The sequence below is a fragment of the Canis lupus genome, chromosome 33 (genome assembly GCF_003254725.2).
Source record: "Canis lupus dingo isolate Sandy chromosome 33, ASM325472v2, whole genome shotgun sequence".
NCBI classification, from domain to species: Eukaryota; Metazoa; Chordata; class Mammalia; order Carnivora; family Canidae; genus Canis; species Canis lupus.
In genome coordinates, this window is record NC_064275.1 from 22748683 (window position 1) to 22764635 (window position 15953).

At 40.7% G+C, this 15953-nt stretch overlaps 1 long non-coding RNA gene across 1 annotated transcript; it reads right to left on the minus strand.

Annotated features, from left to right (window-relative positions):
* Positions 1 to 287: 287 nt before the first annotated feature.
* LOC125754266 (uncharacterized) lies at positions 288 to 15651 on the minus strand. The gene is made up of 3 exons (XR_007408026.1): positions 15479 to 15651; positions 14586 to 14789; positions 288 to 508 (listed from the first exon to the last, which is right to left on the minus strand). It is a non-coding gene; the product is annotated as an uncharacterized LOC125754266 (long non-coding RNA).
* Positions 15652 to 15953: the final 302 nt, after the last annotated feature.

The window sequence follows — 15953 nt, forward strand, 5'->3', positions numbered from 1 at the left end:
TATCCACACATAATTCTCTTCATAACTACAAAGTTGGTTCCCTCTACTTCCCTCTACCTAGATTGGCAAATTGAGAGTCAAAGAAATTAAGTCATTTTACCCCAATCACACATGAAGTAAACAAGGGAGCCGGGATTGAACCCAAGTCTCTCTTAATCCAGGGTCTATACATTTCTCTTCCTTCTGGACTCAACATAAACTACACTAGGTTCCCTGAAAAATGAAAAGAAAGGCATTCAATCAGTCAATTGCTTATTCATTCATTTTTATTTTTTTATTGAGTACCCACCACCTTGTGGCACAGCTTCAGGGAGTGCCGCTCACAATACAGTCCACGTGCATCTCTGCCTGCCAGCACAAGAATGTGACTGGCGCCCCGGAACTTCACAACTTGCAGACTGTCTACCCCTGGACATGGCATTCTAAATGACAGCAATAGACGGCAGATAGTCTTCCATAAGGGAGGAGCTTGTTATCCATTGCAGGGATAAAGAAAAGCCTCTTTAACCTTAAAACAAAAGAAAATATAATCAAAACATAATAATGCCTCAAAAATGTAAAAATACAGTGGCCGTTCCAAAGCAAGCATCCAATTTCCTATAGGGCTGCTATAAAGGAGCCCTTTAAAAACCATGAGCAATTTGCTGACTGTACAGGTGGCCTGACATGGCCCACTGCTGCCAAACACATTCAAAGACACCACAAGGAGGCGAGGCGAATGGGAAAAGGGTTTTGCATTTTTTAATCTTCTGTGTTGATTTATCTTCCTCTGTGCTAGGAGTGGAAGCAAGTCACTCTCCCGCCTCCTCCCAGCTTCACCTCCTTCCCCCTTTGAACACACACACACACACATACACACACACACACACAATTTAAATTTATAATTCATCTGTGTTCTTCATTCGGGTTTCAGTGACTCAATTTTAGGGAATGCAAATACATGTTCTGCTACCTGCCATAGCTCAATAATCACTTGTCAGTATACTGACTATAGATGAAATTAAAGGACATTTGAAAAGACCCGTGGTTCTAAGAATAGACGTTAGAGAATATTAAAAAGTAATGAATCCATATTTGGACACCAAGTAAACTTCCCTTCACGTTATTTCTTTGGCTGATGGATATCTGATAATTCACTCTGCCTATAAAGTTAAGTATATTAGGTCAGGGATCCAATTTTGATTTTTTTTCACGTATCTAACATGATCTATTGCTAGAGTTCCATAAAAATATTAAATTGATGCTAATCACATACGTATGTGAATACAAACACACACACACAAAGTCCTCCACCCGGAGATAGACCGCATCTGTTCTTCGTTTCCCTCCTTCCATCGGTATCTAAGTTTTCACTGTTACCGAGGAAGGAAGATATTAATTTTTTGCTCTAGTAGTCAGAAGATTAGAAGCATTAAAACAGATGCACCACAGTCATGTTTATGTGAGGTGTTTTTTTTTTTTTTATCTAAAGACCAAAAGGAAGCAAATCTAATTGACAGATACATGAAACAGGGCTGTATTCTCAAATAGATTATTTTCTTGCTGCTAAGTTTCCTCTCTTGCTCTATCCAATACTTCATCTTTGCAAATATGGGGTTTGCTTCATAATGAATCTCAGGAAATCCTCCCTGTCACTCAACCATCCAGGGAACAGTCCTCTATGGCATGGCACGTCCCTTCACAGGTGGCTACGCCTGCCGAGAAGACATCAGAGATTCCCCAGTGGGAAGAAAAACCACAAAACAGAAGGCTTTAAAGTCAAATAAAGATTTAAGTGTGAAAGGTTGTTTTAGTTAGGGGAAGAAGGAGACTGGGGAGGATATCCCAGAGAAGACAGAGCCTAGCCCTGGAAAAAGATTATCCTCTTCAATACAAAGTGAAATGCAGATAAGTGGTGCCTTAGAGCAAACCAAACCTGCCTGGTCCTTAGACATCTGTACTACATAAAACACAGATTCCTGGGCTCCACCCCAAAATTCCTAGGTTTCACCCCAAAACCTCTGGGTACTGAGCCTAGAAACCTGTATGCTTGCAAAATACACCAAATGATGGAGCTTATTCCTGTTTGGAACCATGACCTTATAACACACACCAATCCACAGGTTTTGTCCTAGAAGAAGCCAATCTCAGCATAGCTGACATAGGTCCCGAGACGGGGAGAAGTCGCTGGGACCACTGAATCCCTGTGTAAGGTAGGGAACTGAGGAGCTGAAGAAGAACTGTTCTCAGGGAACAACCCCTAACAGGATATGGCTAAAACTCACACATGAATTCATAGCTCTGGAATTCTGTGGCAAGAACAGGAGTGGAAAGGAAAACACAGATGCAGAGAGTATTATGATTGAGGACAATGTAAGGGAACATGTGGGCCAGTTGAATAGGAAGTCTATTCAGACACAGGGGCTCCAAAGTTTGGGTTTGTATCCCAGAGCCGGCATTTTCTCCCCATCTCTGTACCCACTTACCTGAACCTTATCCCCACTATTCCAACAGCCTCCCAACTGGTGGCCCTACATCCAGATCCGCCCACTCCCTGCCAATCTATTCTATCCCCACGGACCCCCGATAACCTAAACATACAAGTGTGATCCTGGTATTCCTTTACCTAGTATGCTGTTAATAGTTCTTAGGATAAAGGCCAAAATCCTTAACATGGCCTCAAGGCCCTTCATGTACGAACTCAGCCTCATCTCTTGCCACTTTCCCTTCCATGTCATTGTCTACTTAGGCTGGTTTTATTTTATTTTATTTTTTTGATGCTTTGACTTTCAATTTCCTCCAACTGCCACCCTCACTCCCAAGACCTTCAGGAATGCTGGTTTTTATGGCTGGGCTGTCCCTTTCCAGCCTTGACTCATCATTCAGATCTTAGATCAAACATCACTTCTGCAGAGAAGACTTCCCTTGCCTCCTAGCCTAAGTCGAGCCCCTTATTCTACATTCCCATGGCTCCCTGTACTTTTCCTTTGTCGTTCTCCTCATTCATATAGTAAGGTCTATTTTTGTGATTACGTGATTAATGTCTAATTCCCTCACTGTGATACAAACTCCACGAAGGCAATATGTTTTAGTCTATAACCTACCCAGCACCTAGAATAGTATCTGAAATATAGTAAATACTTATTTTAGGGGAAAAAAAACCAATATGCTTGAGTGACTGGGAAAAAGGAATTCCACTGAAGAAACAGAGATGCCAGAAAAAAAAAAATGAAATGTTTGATTTTAAGTACTACCTACACTCGAAAGCAGCAAATACAGGTGGATTAATGTAAAGATAATAACAAAATTACAATGACATTTGATTTTAACGAGTAATAGATAATGTATGTTGTACTCTAGGGCTGAAAATAAAGACTCGGGAGATATAATAATTCAAATGGTAGTTAAATCCTGAGAAATCCAAATGAAAAAGTACACATAATATCAAATATTAAGTCTCAAGGGAGGCCCATGGTTAGAGGATGGGAGGACCAAGGCAGAGAAAGATGGACCAGAAGGACATGACTGTCCGGAATGGTGTAGTGAAACAGGGAGCACTAAGAGAGTAAGATGGGGTGTGGTGTACGGCAATTTTGTTTCTATATCTGAATTATCAATGAAGTCAAATGCTGCAGAGATGACAAAGATGGTGAAGATCAAACAGGCCATTGATATTGACACAAGTTTGCTCCTTGAAGAGCTGGGGAGTTGAAACTCTATCATGGAGGATGGGTAAGAGAACTGGGCAGGTGATAAAAGCCTATTTTCAAACACCTTCATATGTACATCTGCAAATGTAACCGTAGCATCTTCAGTAGGTTGGTCTGGTTCTTACTGAAGAGATACTAAAAAAGGCACCAACAGTGAAGAAGTCCTGCCTACATCTTCCCCAGATTAGAACCCAAGTTGGTTCTATAAACATCAGAGTGCAGGTGTCTTGGTTTTAGTCTAAACTGATCATGTCATACATGCTCAATGAGTGTTTACTGATTCTGATGGTGATATTTTGCCTTTAATCCATCTTCAGTGTGCCCACTTTGATTTCAGCAGAGCAGAATCTGTTGTGTTATAAATATCTGTGAAACATTTCATTAAATGTGAATGCAAAAATTCAAATATATAGCAGTATTCCTTCTTGAGATGCTAATTGGCAAACATAAAGGGAGAGCAGTTTGGGGCAGCACTGAAAAAAATGTCAGTTGATGCAGGTTTCTAAGGGACCAGAATAACCCAGACACCCTAAAGTACAAAAAAGATGAGTCAGCTACAGATCAGAGGTCACAGATTTTTAAGATTCTTGTTAAACTATAAGATAATATACTCCACCATTGATCTTTGAGCACAGAAAAAGAGAGAGCCAAAAAAAAAAAAATGCAATTGACCTGTTTGCATCCAGAAGACCACTAGAAAAGCTACTTGCTTCCAGTATTGATTAGCAGATAGATAAGTCTGGAACAGGAAAGAGTTTCACCAAACTGTTGCTCCCTTTTAGGTCTAGTTCATTTGGCAAATGTGCCCACCTCTGGACAAGCCCATCCGTGGCCCTTTGGTACTAGTGAAAGAAGTGGTCAATTGACAGAATGTTCACGTGATCTTATGGACTCATGAGTAAGCCCAGGGAAAAGGTAGACAAGAGAGAGGGAAGTTAAACTCCTCCAACTCCTTGCTTCGATATCATCGGCCTTGCCTTACCCTTATCTTCGTACACACCCAAAGGCTAGATATGTTCATTACAAGTAGCCCTGGATATATGAGGAAGTCCTGATGGCTTTAATTGTCTATAACTTCATAATGAGCCAGCAGTATATCATCTAGAAATAAAAGGAAGTAGATGGCAGTCCCTCTCTCTCCTCTGTATATTCAGACCACATCTGACACCTGTAATCCAGCCTAGCAGCCATACTTACTTAGGGAGGTAGACAACCTGAAGTAAGCTCAAACCTCTGTAGAGAGCCTCAGTACAAGCCCTCAAAATGATGTCATCTGCAGCCAAATTCAAGGAATTGAGGCTAATTCTGCTTACGGAAGAGTAAGATGGGGTGGGATATAGGGTAGAGAGATGGGAGGGTAACCATGCATTCTTGAGCTGTACCAGTGTCATTAGTTTTTCCATTTTACCCACTAGACTGTGAGCATCATGAGGGCAATGACCATATTTTATTTCTGTTGGGGACTCAGGGCAGATCTAGGCCTGTAACAGGTATTCAATAAATACTTGGTTATAAACTGAATAACTGGCTTCAGAGTTTGAAAGAACTGTCATGTGGAGAGGTGAGATTTGTTCTTTGTGGTCTCAAATAACAGAATCAGGAACAATGGGCATAAGGTATAAGCAGACAGCTTTATGTCAATATAAGGAAGAATTTCCTATAGAGCTGTTCTTAGAAAGACTAAGAACTTCTTCCTTGGAGGAATCTAACAGAGACCTGCCAAGTTTAGGGTAGTGACAATGATGCAGAGAAGATTTAAGCATAAAGCGGGTTTACCTACATCATGGTTCTCAATCCTGGTGACACAGTAAAATCACTTGGGGTTCTGTTTTTGTTTTAATACAGATGCCTAGACATAATCCTCAGAAACTTGGCTTCAATTGGCTCAGGGCACCAGCATTTTAAGACACTCTCCAGATGGTTCTAATAAGCAACTACCGGTGAGAAACACTAGATGAAACTTTCAGGTTCTTTCCAAACTTAAGACTCTGATTTTATATCTGAAGAAACAGGAGCTTCCCTTCAAAATACTCCAATTTTGACTGACTGCCTAATTCATTAGATGTTCTCTAATGCTAGTTAAACTAATGAAGCATCTAAGGCAATGTTCCAAACAGAAGGATAAAAAATTGGAACAAGAGATAGGAACAGAGCATGAAAAAAAAAAAAAAAAAAAACCAGAGCATGTATTAAAGCACATACCTTAATTTGTAGTTTACAAATTCTAAATAATTGAATTTTTACTTTATCAAAATTTTGGAAAGTGCAAACATGCAAAGTTCTTCTGAAGTTTCCTGATATGAAACCATCAGCAGTTGGATCACCAGTAGGTGTGGATATAATCAAAAACCTCAGAATTCTCAAATCTCAAAATGCTGTTTGAGACCTTTCAGCCTGAGGACCGAAAATACCAAAAGTGAATGGGAGAGTACATATGGTTGTTAGAACGCAAGTAGGTGACAATCAGATAATCTCATATGCTGCTTTTTTATCCTGAACTATTTTGGTAAAAGCCTGCTCTTTGGTAAATGAATAATTCACTTATATTTCAAATGTATTTTAAATGTGTCACTTTTGAAAGCAGGGTAAGATATATTTAAATAATATATTATCACTTTTTAATAGATTGAGAAGTGGTTTGGGGCATTGCTCTAGATAGAAGAAGCCAGTCAGCTGCATGCCTAGAAAAACAAAGAAGGGATGGGCACTGAATCCTTTCTTTCAGTCCAATAATCAGGTACTCAATAGCTTCTATAGTTTCAGGTTTCCCTTACTGTGCCTTCTGAGATGCTGACTTTGCCAGGTGAGCCTGTTCAGTATTCAGTTGCCACTACCTGTGGCTCCCAATGACTGAAGATTTAATTGATCTACATTTACACCCTTAGAAGAGACCATAATTTTCAAATTTTCAAATAAGACCTATATATTATTAAAATATATAGGTCTTAAAAGCACACAGAAACAAAAATAGTTAATTTCCAACAAAGGAAGTTGGGAGGTGGGAAACCACAGTGCCTTGTTCACGGTAACTGTTCAAAGATACTATAATGCAGTGACGAAAGGTAAGTTTTTTTCAAGCAGAGATTTTCAAGTGAAAGTCTCATGGGGCAGGATTGTGGCTAGAGTACTGGAAGCCAGTGTGGTCACTAAAAACACAGAGTGAGAGTGAAGGAGTCTATTAGGACTTAGCTCAGAAACAGATATGAAGAGCCTCACAGGAAGCTTTGTAAGGCCTCTGGTTGTTACTCTAAGCGAAATTCAAGGTTTTGAGCAAAGAGAAACATAATCTGACTTTGGTTTTTAAAGGATCACTTGGCTGCTAGTGTTGAAATTCCATCACGGGGGGCCACAGCAGAGAAGCAGGGAGGCCAATCAGGAAGGATATGGCAATAAATCAGGTGACAGAGGATGGTATCCGGGACCAGGGTGATGTGGTCACATTCTGGATATTCAAATATTTTGAAGATAAACCAATAAGCTATGCTGGCACACTGAAAGTAGAATATGAAATGGAAAGATAAATTAAGATGACTTCAAGGGTTTGAGCCCAAGCAACTGAAAGGGAGGATTGCTCTTTACTAATAAGGAACAACTAGGAGAAGGATGTTTGGGGGAGAGCAGAAGTTCAGTATGCAACATATTAATTTTCAACATACCTATTACAAATTTAAGTGAAAAGCTGAGTAAGCAATAACCATACATATTTCAAGTCTATGGAAGGGTTTCAGGTCAGAGTATATAAATTTGAGAGTCTTCAGCAGATGGATGGTATTTAAATACCTGAGTTTGGTTGGACATGAGTGTAAACAGAATAGGGAAAACATCTTGAGGACTGACCCCTAGAGAACCCAATATTTAGAGGTCAAGAAGATCAGGATGCACCAACCAAAGGGACTGAGGTGGAACAGCCATGGAGGTATGAAGAAACCAGAAAAGTAAGAGACCCTGGAAGCCAAGGGAAGAAGCTGTTTCAAGGAAGAGTACGACTCAGCATATCAAATGCTGTGATAATGCAATGAAAATCAGAGCTGAAATCTGTCCCCTGTTTTTAGCAATAAGGAGGGGCAGTCATTTTAAGTGGTTTGCTTGTAGTGGAGGAGGTAAAAAGCCTTAGTGGAGTGGATTCAAAACAGGAGAGGAAGTGGAAAGAGCAAGCTTAGACAATCCAAGGAGCCATCATTGACTGACTGGAGGAGACAATGAAGAATAAATAGATATATTCCCCAAGTTAAGCAATAGAATTCAGCACGTAGAAAACAGGTCCATATTCCCACTCTCAGAGGAAAGAAAGAGCTGTTATCTCTTGGTAATAAGGTGAGACATTGTTTAACTTCTCATCTTGTCAGCCTACCTGGCTTCTGAATCTCAAGCCACAGTGTTGCTGATCAATTTGACAAACTCAGGTGGCAGGCTTGGATTTCAGCTCCAACCCATCTTCATGGGCTGTAATACAAATCCACACCCCAAATGCCTTAGGCCTCCACCCAATCAATAAATTGCATTTAATGCCCTTAGGGAAAATGGTCTTTGATGAGCCTCGTTGTTAGCAGCCAATCCAAGCCCATTACCTTCCACATCTGGAAATAGGTGAGTAAGGAAAATGAGGCTGATGGCTTCAATTTAGTTCTCATTTATCAGCATCACAATAACTCAACTCAATGACCTACAATTCAGGGTGATTGGATGAATTTTCTGAGTAGAGGTCCAAGACAGAAATAATAAAGAGGCTGAAGGTCAGGATCCAGGATTACTGGTAGAGTTATGAGGAAGGACCAGGTTTAGAGTCAAGGAGCAAGAATAAAGGGCACTGTGTAAGATGCTCAGAGGCCCAAAACAAGAAAAGCTGCCAGGCTGGTATGGCACGGTATCATTTGCCACTCCCCTATAACTTCTGACTCTTAATTTCATTAAAAACAGTGATTACAATAAACCTTACATTTCTACAGTTTAATCCCTTCCAAAATGCTTTACTGTCTACTTTTCTCAAGAGTCCCTTAGCAGGTAATAATATTTTCCATTTCACAGATGGAAAAACAGCTCAGAGAGGGTGAGGTACACAGAACAGTAAATGCCGATGACCAGTAAAGAACACACTTTGCTTCAGTGAATCACACACTCTCCTGTTGAGGGACAGAATTGGCTGTGTGAGTTTAACCAAACTGGAAGAGTATATGTAATGGGATGAAAAATATTTTATCTATGAACACCAGAATTCTTCTTAAGGAGAAAACTGTCTATGGTTAGGAAAATAATAGCAGATCCTGGTTTACCCAGTACAATCCCAATTTTTGCCTTCTGTCCTAGAGAAATGATTAATATCGCCAACTTTTGCTTTCAAAGGTATTTCATTTCTTGGGGTGGGGTCACCTTGGTAAACTACATATACCATATATAAAGTTGGCTGAGAGAAGACAGGGAGGGAAGTGAGACCCCACCCAAGAGCAAGGATTAGCAGGAAATGACACAGCAGAGTGTTGGCCACACTGCTCTGCATTTGACATGAACAGGAATGGAGAGAAGAACCAGAAGAGAAAAGAAATAAGCAGTTAGAAAAAACTAGGCAAGTGATGTGTGGCCGGGGAGAGGGTGTGGGATTAACAGCCGAATCCCCAACTGCAGGGTGACCTTAGGACTTTTAAGAACAAAGGTACCTGATTTCTAATTTGAAATTATTTTTATTCCTAAAATGTAAAACTTTGCCCTGCCCTCCTTCCCCCTTCAATCAAGTCTAGACATATGTAAATACTTTACCTAAGTTGTTTTTTTTTTTTTTTTTTTTAAGAGAAATACAGAGAACTAGAAGTTTAGAGCCAGAGGGGCCAGGAACACATAAACCCCACAGGAATTCTCAAAATCCACAGGGCCAAGTATGGAGCTTTGGGACAATGTCTGGCAACATAGCGCATGAATACCGAGTTCCCACTTGAGTTGTATAAACAGTGAATGTAATAGGGACTGGCAGTTGTTTGGTTAATTAGAAAAAAATCAAGTTAATTAAGTTAAACATTTCACTAAAACTCGAACCTATAAATATATTATTCACCAATGTCTTAATGTGGAGCTAAGGCTGCATATTCTATCGTTAAGTGTGCTGAAGGGAGTTCTCGGTTGTCTTTCTTGCATAAAGCACATCCATGATGTAGCATCTAATTTCTTTGGAAGAGACAAAGCAATCTAAAAGCAGAATTCTCCTAGACTTCTACGATATTTTTCTAATCTCATGCAGATGTTTTGCCCATCCTTAATTTGATAACAATTCTCAGCAATTTGTTTTATCAAATCTTTCCAAAGAAGCTTAGCTTCCATAGAAATACTTTCTTCTTGCATTAATGTCCCATCTACTTATGTAATAGTTAATAAAATTATATGATTTTGATATACTTTCTTCTTGCATTAATGTCCCATCTACTTATGTAATGGTTAATAAAATTATATGATTATGATAACAAAAAACAAATGGCACAAACAAGTTTGCAACAAACGCAGCCAACTCTTGAGAAGTGGAGACGTTATCTATGGGAGCAGGAGTGTTTGGTGTATTAGAACATTGACTTTGCCATGACTCCAGACAGCATCCCACATTTTACAGAGGACAGAGCTCTATTATTCCATTTAGTAAAGAGGTCAGTTTCAAAAGTTTCTATTAGGAACCGCCATCTGTAAATCGCCAAAATGACCAACACAAAGGGAAAGAGGAGAGGTACCCGCTATATGTTCTCTAGGCCTTTTAGAAAACATGGAGTTGTTCCTTTGGCCACATACATGCCAATCTCTAAGAAAAGTGATTTTGTGGACATCAAGGGAATGGGCACTGTTCAAAAAGGAATGCCCCACAAATGTTACCATGGCAAAACTGGAAGAGTCTACAGTGTTACTCAACATGCTGTTGGCATTGTTGTAAACAAACAAGTTAAGGGCAAGATTCTTGCCAAGAGAATTAATGTCCCCATTGAGCATATTAAACACTCAAAGAGCCTGAGATAGCTTCCTGAAGCGTGTGAAGGAAAATGATCAGAAAAAGAAGGAAGCCAAAGAGAATGAAAGGTACTTGGGTCCAACCGAAGCACCAGCCTGCCCCACCCAGAGAAGCACACTTTGTGAGAACCAATGGAAAGGAGCCTGAACTGCTGAGACCCATTCCCCATGAATTCATGGCATGATACATGTAAAAGAAATAAAAGACCTCAGGATTGTAAAAGTGTTTCTCTTAATTGAGTAGGAGTGTGGTTGGTGTCCTTTCACTTAAAAAATATTTAAAGCAAAAAAAAAAAAAGTTTCTATTAGGTGTACACCTAATTTTCCTTAAGAGTTAAACAGCTTGCCAATGCAAAGCACTTTGGAACTATGTCCAGCAGCTGCATCACTACCAGCCTCCAGACCTTCACGTGGCACGAGGACCACCTCCCCTCATGGGAAACACGTCATTCCCACTCCTAACTGAATAATTATATTGTGTAGTGAGCTTTGACATGGTCTCAACCTTCAGTGACGCCCCTTAAAAGAAGCCAAGTTGTACCCGGAGCCAGACAGAACAGCTCCAGAACAGCTTCTCAATGAGAAGTTGTAACATTTAGTGGTAATGACTAAACGCATGTATTCAGTGTAAATTAGGGGACTCTCTTCGGCTGGAAAGGGCAGGGTGCTAAATCTAAGGAAGCAGTCGAGAAAGCAAATTTTCTCCTAATCAGAAAAGTACAATCATGGTGAAGTGAAGCAGGTAAATGGAGCTAGTGTGTATAATTAGGATCTTATTTCCTTTTCCTGCAAACTGCAAGAAAGGAAAGGTGGGCACCTGAGAAGGAAGTTAAAATTGCTGGAAGAGAACTTCCTTGGTTAACTAAGGAGACAGGTTAAGCCTGATGATGGTCTTGGTAAAGAGCTGAGGACACCTGCAGCCTGAGGACATCTGTGAATTTAAAGGGACTTCTGATGTCAGAAATTCTAAAGTGGGATCCCTGGGTGGTGCAGCAGTTTGGTGCCTGCCTTTGGCCCAGGGCGCGATCCTGGAGACCCGGGATCGAATCCCACGTCGGGCTCCCAGTGTATGGAGCCTGCTTCTCCCTCTGCCTGTGTCTCTGCCTCTCTCTCTCTCTGTGACTATCATAAATAAATAAAAAATTTAAAAAAAAAAGAAATTCTAAAGTGACAGCATTCCTTCTTTAAAGTTAGATTTTTTTAATTGATATTAATCACTACATGCAGTTAATAGGCAAAATTTCTCACTATACCTAGATTTTGTGTTTCTTTAAATTTTACTCTGCTTGTATATTCTTCATTAATACAAGGTTTAATAAATACACATGGTGGTAAATTTAGCACAAAATACTGGGTTGTTTTTTTTTTTTTATAAGAAAGGCAAAGTTGAGTTAAAGAAATGCACCATTATCTCTGGGACTCGACCTCCCCACTGAGCCACCTGGCAATCCACACCTGAGGCAGTGTAATGACCGGGCGATCTAGAACTTCAGGGGAAAAGGACAGCCAACTGAAAACTGTCAAGCATTGGCAGCCGGCAGAAGGTGGGATGGAGAAAGTGGCAAGCCGAGCTAGATATTTTATTTGTTTTTATAATTAAAAGATATAAGAAGAAGCAAAAAAGATTAAACAGAAGTTGCCACTGAGAGCCCGCAGGAACAAATATGCAAATGTTGTTTCACCTGCTGCCAGCTTTGCTGAAGCAGGGACACTGTATCTCCAGCCTAGCTCTTGTGTTTTGAAGTTGGGAGGCAGATATTAGTGGAGTCTCCACACTTGCCTGCTTCCCCTTGTTCTCCTGCTCGAATGCATGCTGAGGAAGCCCATGCTGAGGCCTCTGCGGGACACCATCAACAGGAGCTGCTAATAATGGGAAACCTAATGACCCTTTAATGGGACGAGTACAGCTAAGAGAGTCGTGCAGATTTTATTTATAAGAGAAGAAGAAACAATGCTCTAAGCCAAAGCAAGAGCTGACCAGGCTGGGCACAGTTAAGCCTAGTAAAGAGAAGGCTATAGCCCTCCTTAAGAAAAGACATTCATCATGAAGACCTCCACCTCCACGTAGCATCCACAGCAACCACCAAACCCTGAGCATGACGAGGCAATATTCACAGTGCACAGTGAGGTCTCATAGGACACCTGGGTTAAGCAACACGGTGGACATCTTTTCCTAATTTGCATTTATGAAACAGAGTTAATCCACAGCAAGAGATTGGGACTGAGTCTCCAAGACCTGGGCTAAATCCAACTGGAATAGAACATGTTGTCAGTCAGACTCAAATATGTCCACTGTAGCAAAAGACCATAGTTGTACAGGTATTTCTCAAACGCTGGGAAATCACCTGGTTTTACCAAATTAACCCAAAATCATCCTTAGAGCTTGAAGGTTTCCATCCCATCCCATCTGACAGTATTAACGTCCATGAAAACTCTAGAACAATGGGTCTCAAAGTGCAATCCTCAGACCAGTAGCACCAATGTCTCCTATGAATGCACATTCTCAAGCTCCACCTGGAGCCTAGTTACTGGAAAAATCCAGGGCTGGAGCCAAGAATCTGTTTTAACATGACTTCCAGGTGATTCTCCTAATGCACTCGAGTTTGAGAACCACTGGTCTCAAACTTAGCTCCATGTTAGAAGCTCTTAGGAAACTTTAAGAAACAAAATGCTGATGCCCAGTTGTTACACCCTTCCCCACTTCTGAGATTCTGATTTAATTGGCATCAGGCACAGCCTTGGCATATGAGTTTTGGGGTTTATTTATTTGTTTGTTTTTTACTCCCCAGCTAGTTCTAATGCACAAGAAAGTCTGAAAACCACTAGAGCAAACTCAGGAAATTAACATAAACAGACTTTTCATACGTGGGGCAAAGAGCATATACCTAGTCAACAAGTACTCAGAGGTATCAATTACAAAGAATAATAAATAAATAAAATTTAAAAATTAATGAAACCTAAGACTTTTGGGGGAAAATTCATTTTCTTTTTTGTTGAAATAGGGTCAAGGGAAAACATGATTGAGTCCATCAGTGTAGATTACTTATTATTCTTCGTAATTTATTTGAGAGAGTGTACGCAAACGCACAGAAGGGTGGAGAGAAGGGTGGAGGGAGAAGGACTAGCAGATTCCCCGCTGAGCAGGGGGCAGATGAGGGGCTCAGTTCCAAGACCCAGGGATCATGACCTGAGCTGAAGGCAGAGGCTTAACTGACTGAGCCACCCAGGTGCCCCTAGGCTTGAATTATTTAAATATATATGTGAGATAGCCTGGTTTGTCCTTGCTCGTAGGGAACTCAGAAACTAGTTTTGTCCTTAGAAACTTTATCCACCTTTTTAATTTTTTTTAAAGATTTTATTTTTAAGTAATCTCTCTGTCCAACATGAGCCTCGAACTCACAGCCCCAGGATCAAGAATTGCATGCTCCACTGACTACGCCAACCAGGGGCCCCTATTTACCCCTTTTAAAGTAACTGACTCCTGTTCTTTTATACATATTTGAAAGTCTTGTTGCCATGCTTCTCACACTAAAATACATGTATCCCCAAAGGTGGCTCATATGTCTGGAGACCCCAATTTAATCAAAGTTAGGTTATTTTAAACGTCTTAATATTAATACAAATGCAGATACATTATGAATTGGAAGGCACAATTTGATCATTCTGGGTTCTTCCCCAAGGACCCTGAGAACACAGCCTATTTACTCTCCCCCTGCCCTTAGGAGCACTTCACTAGGAAGTCTGAAAGGCACTAACATTTTGTGTGTGTGCATGTGTGTGTGTGTGTGTGTGTGTATGTATATATGAGCCTTATTGAAAACTGCCTGAAATTACTTTGGAAGAAGGCATAATATAAACAAATAAATGAAGAAATCACCCGTTGAGATCTTTTCTATGTAAGTAAACCATTATTATTATTACCTCCAAACACTGTTTATTCTTTGGATTCCATCAGAAACCAATATTCAAGGGGATCCCTGGGTGGTGCAGCAGTTTAGCGCCTGCTTTTGGCCTAGGGCGCGATCCTGGAGACCCGGGATGGAGTCCCACGTCGGGCTCCCGGTGCATGGAGCCTGCTTCTCCCCCTGCCTGTGTCTCTGCCTCTGTCTCTCTCTCACTGTGTGCCTATCATAAATAAATTTTAAAAAAAAGAAAGAAAGAAAGAAACCAATATTCAACAAGGAGAAACAAGCTATCACCATTTGATACGATGGATCCATGAGATCCCATTATGGGAGACATTGAGAATACCTTTGAAATAATAATAAAGTTCATCCTTTAATTTATGTTTAATGAGCCTAGATGCTGAGAATGGCATTCCAGGTGAGGACTCCTGTCTCCAGGAGGCCTGTGGTGGGAGGAAGTCAGGACTTGGTGGTGAGGAAACAAGGGAACCGGGCAGGAAGCAAAAAGGAGATAAGTTATTGAAATTGGGATTCAAGGCAGAAACCTATAAAAAACCTATAAAGCAAAAGGCTTAGGAAATAGGGCATTCTCACCATCTCCCAGAAGAATGAGAGAGAAGAGAGAGGAGAATGAATGACAAAAATCCAAATCAAGACTACAACCTCAAGGAGAAATTGTCAGCATTTTATAGAGAATTGTTGTGCCATATTTATGCATTTATTACACCCGAAGGGTTTATTGCTCAGTCTTTCTGCTGTCCTCTAGGTGAAAAATAGAACTCTGCTCCTCAGAGCTTTTACAGAAAATGGCAATAAAATTCCCCATAGAGTTTGCCCTGTCTCCCAGCTTTTCCTTCCTAACCAAGTTTGAGCTTTTAGAATTGGCACTTTGGGGGGTATTTCACGTACCTTTTGCTTCAGGCACCAGCGCACCGCACCACATTTTCAGGGCTTCTCACTTCTGCTACGTCCCACCCAGTACAGATGGCAGCACACGTAAGTGCAGCGTCCCTTGGGTTTGTCAATATTTGGGAGAAAGGCAGTTTCTCTCTTTTTCTGTCAGAAGAAAAATTAAAATCTGAAACTCCTAACTATCCTTAGCACTAAGTGTTGTAAGTAACAAAATCAGCATTTCCATTTCCCAGAAAGTTGAACAGAGAAGCCTCTCCCCTTCTGCGAGCACTGCGTTTGGAGCCACCAGCATATTAGAACCATATCAGCGACCATCTGGCCCATACCCCTGTTCTACCAATGAGGGGATCGGGGCTCAGAGAGGGTGACTGATCTCTCTCAGGGCCACAAAGCCAAGGAGACCAGAGTCCCAGTCTCCTAGTTTAATTCAAATTTCCTCCCAATCTACCTTGCCATGCCCCTGAGTGCCACT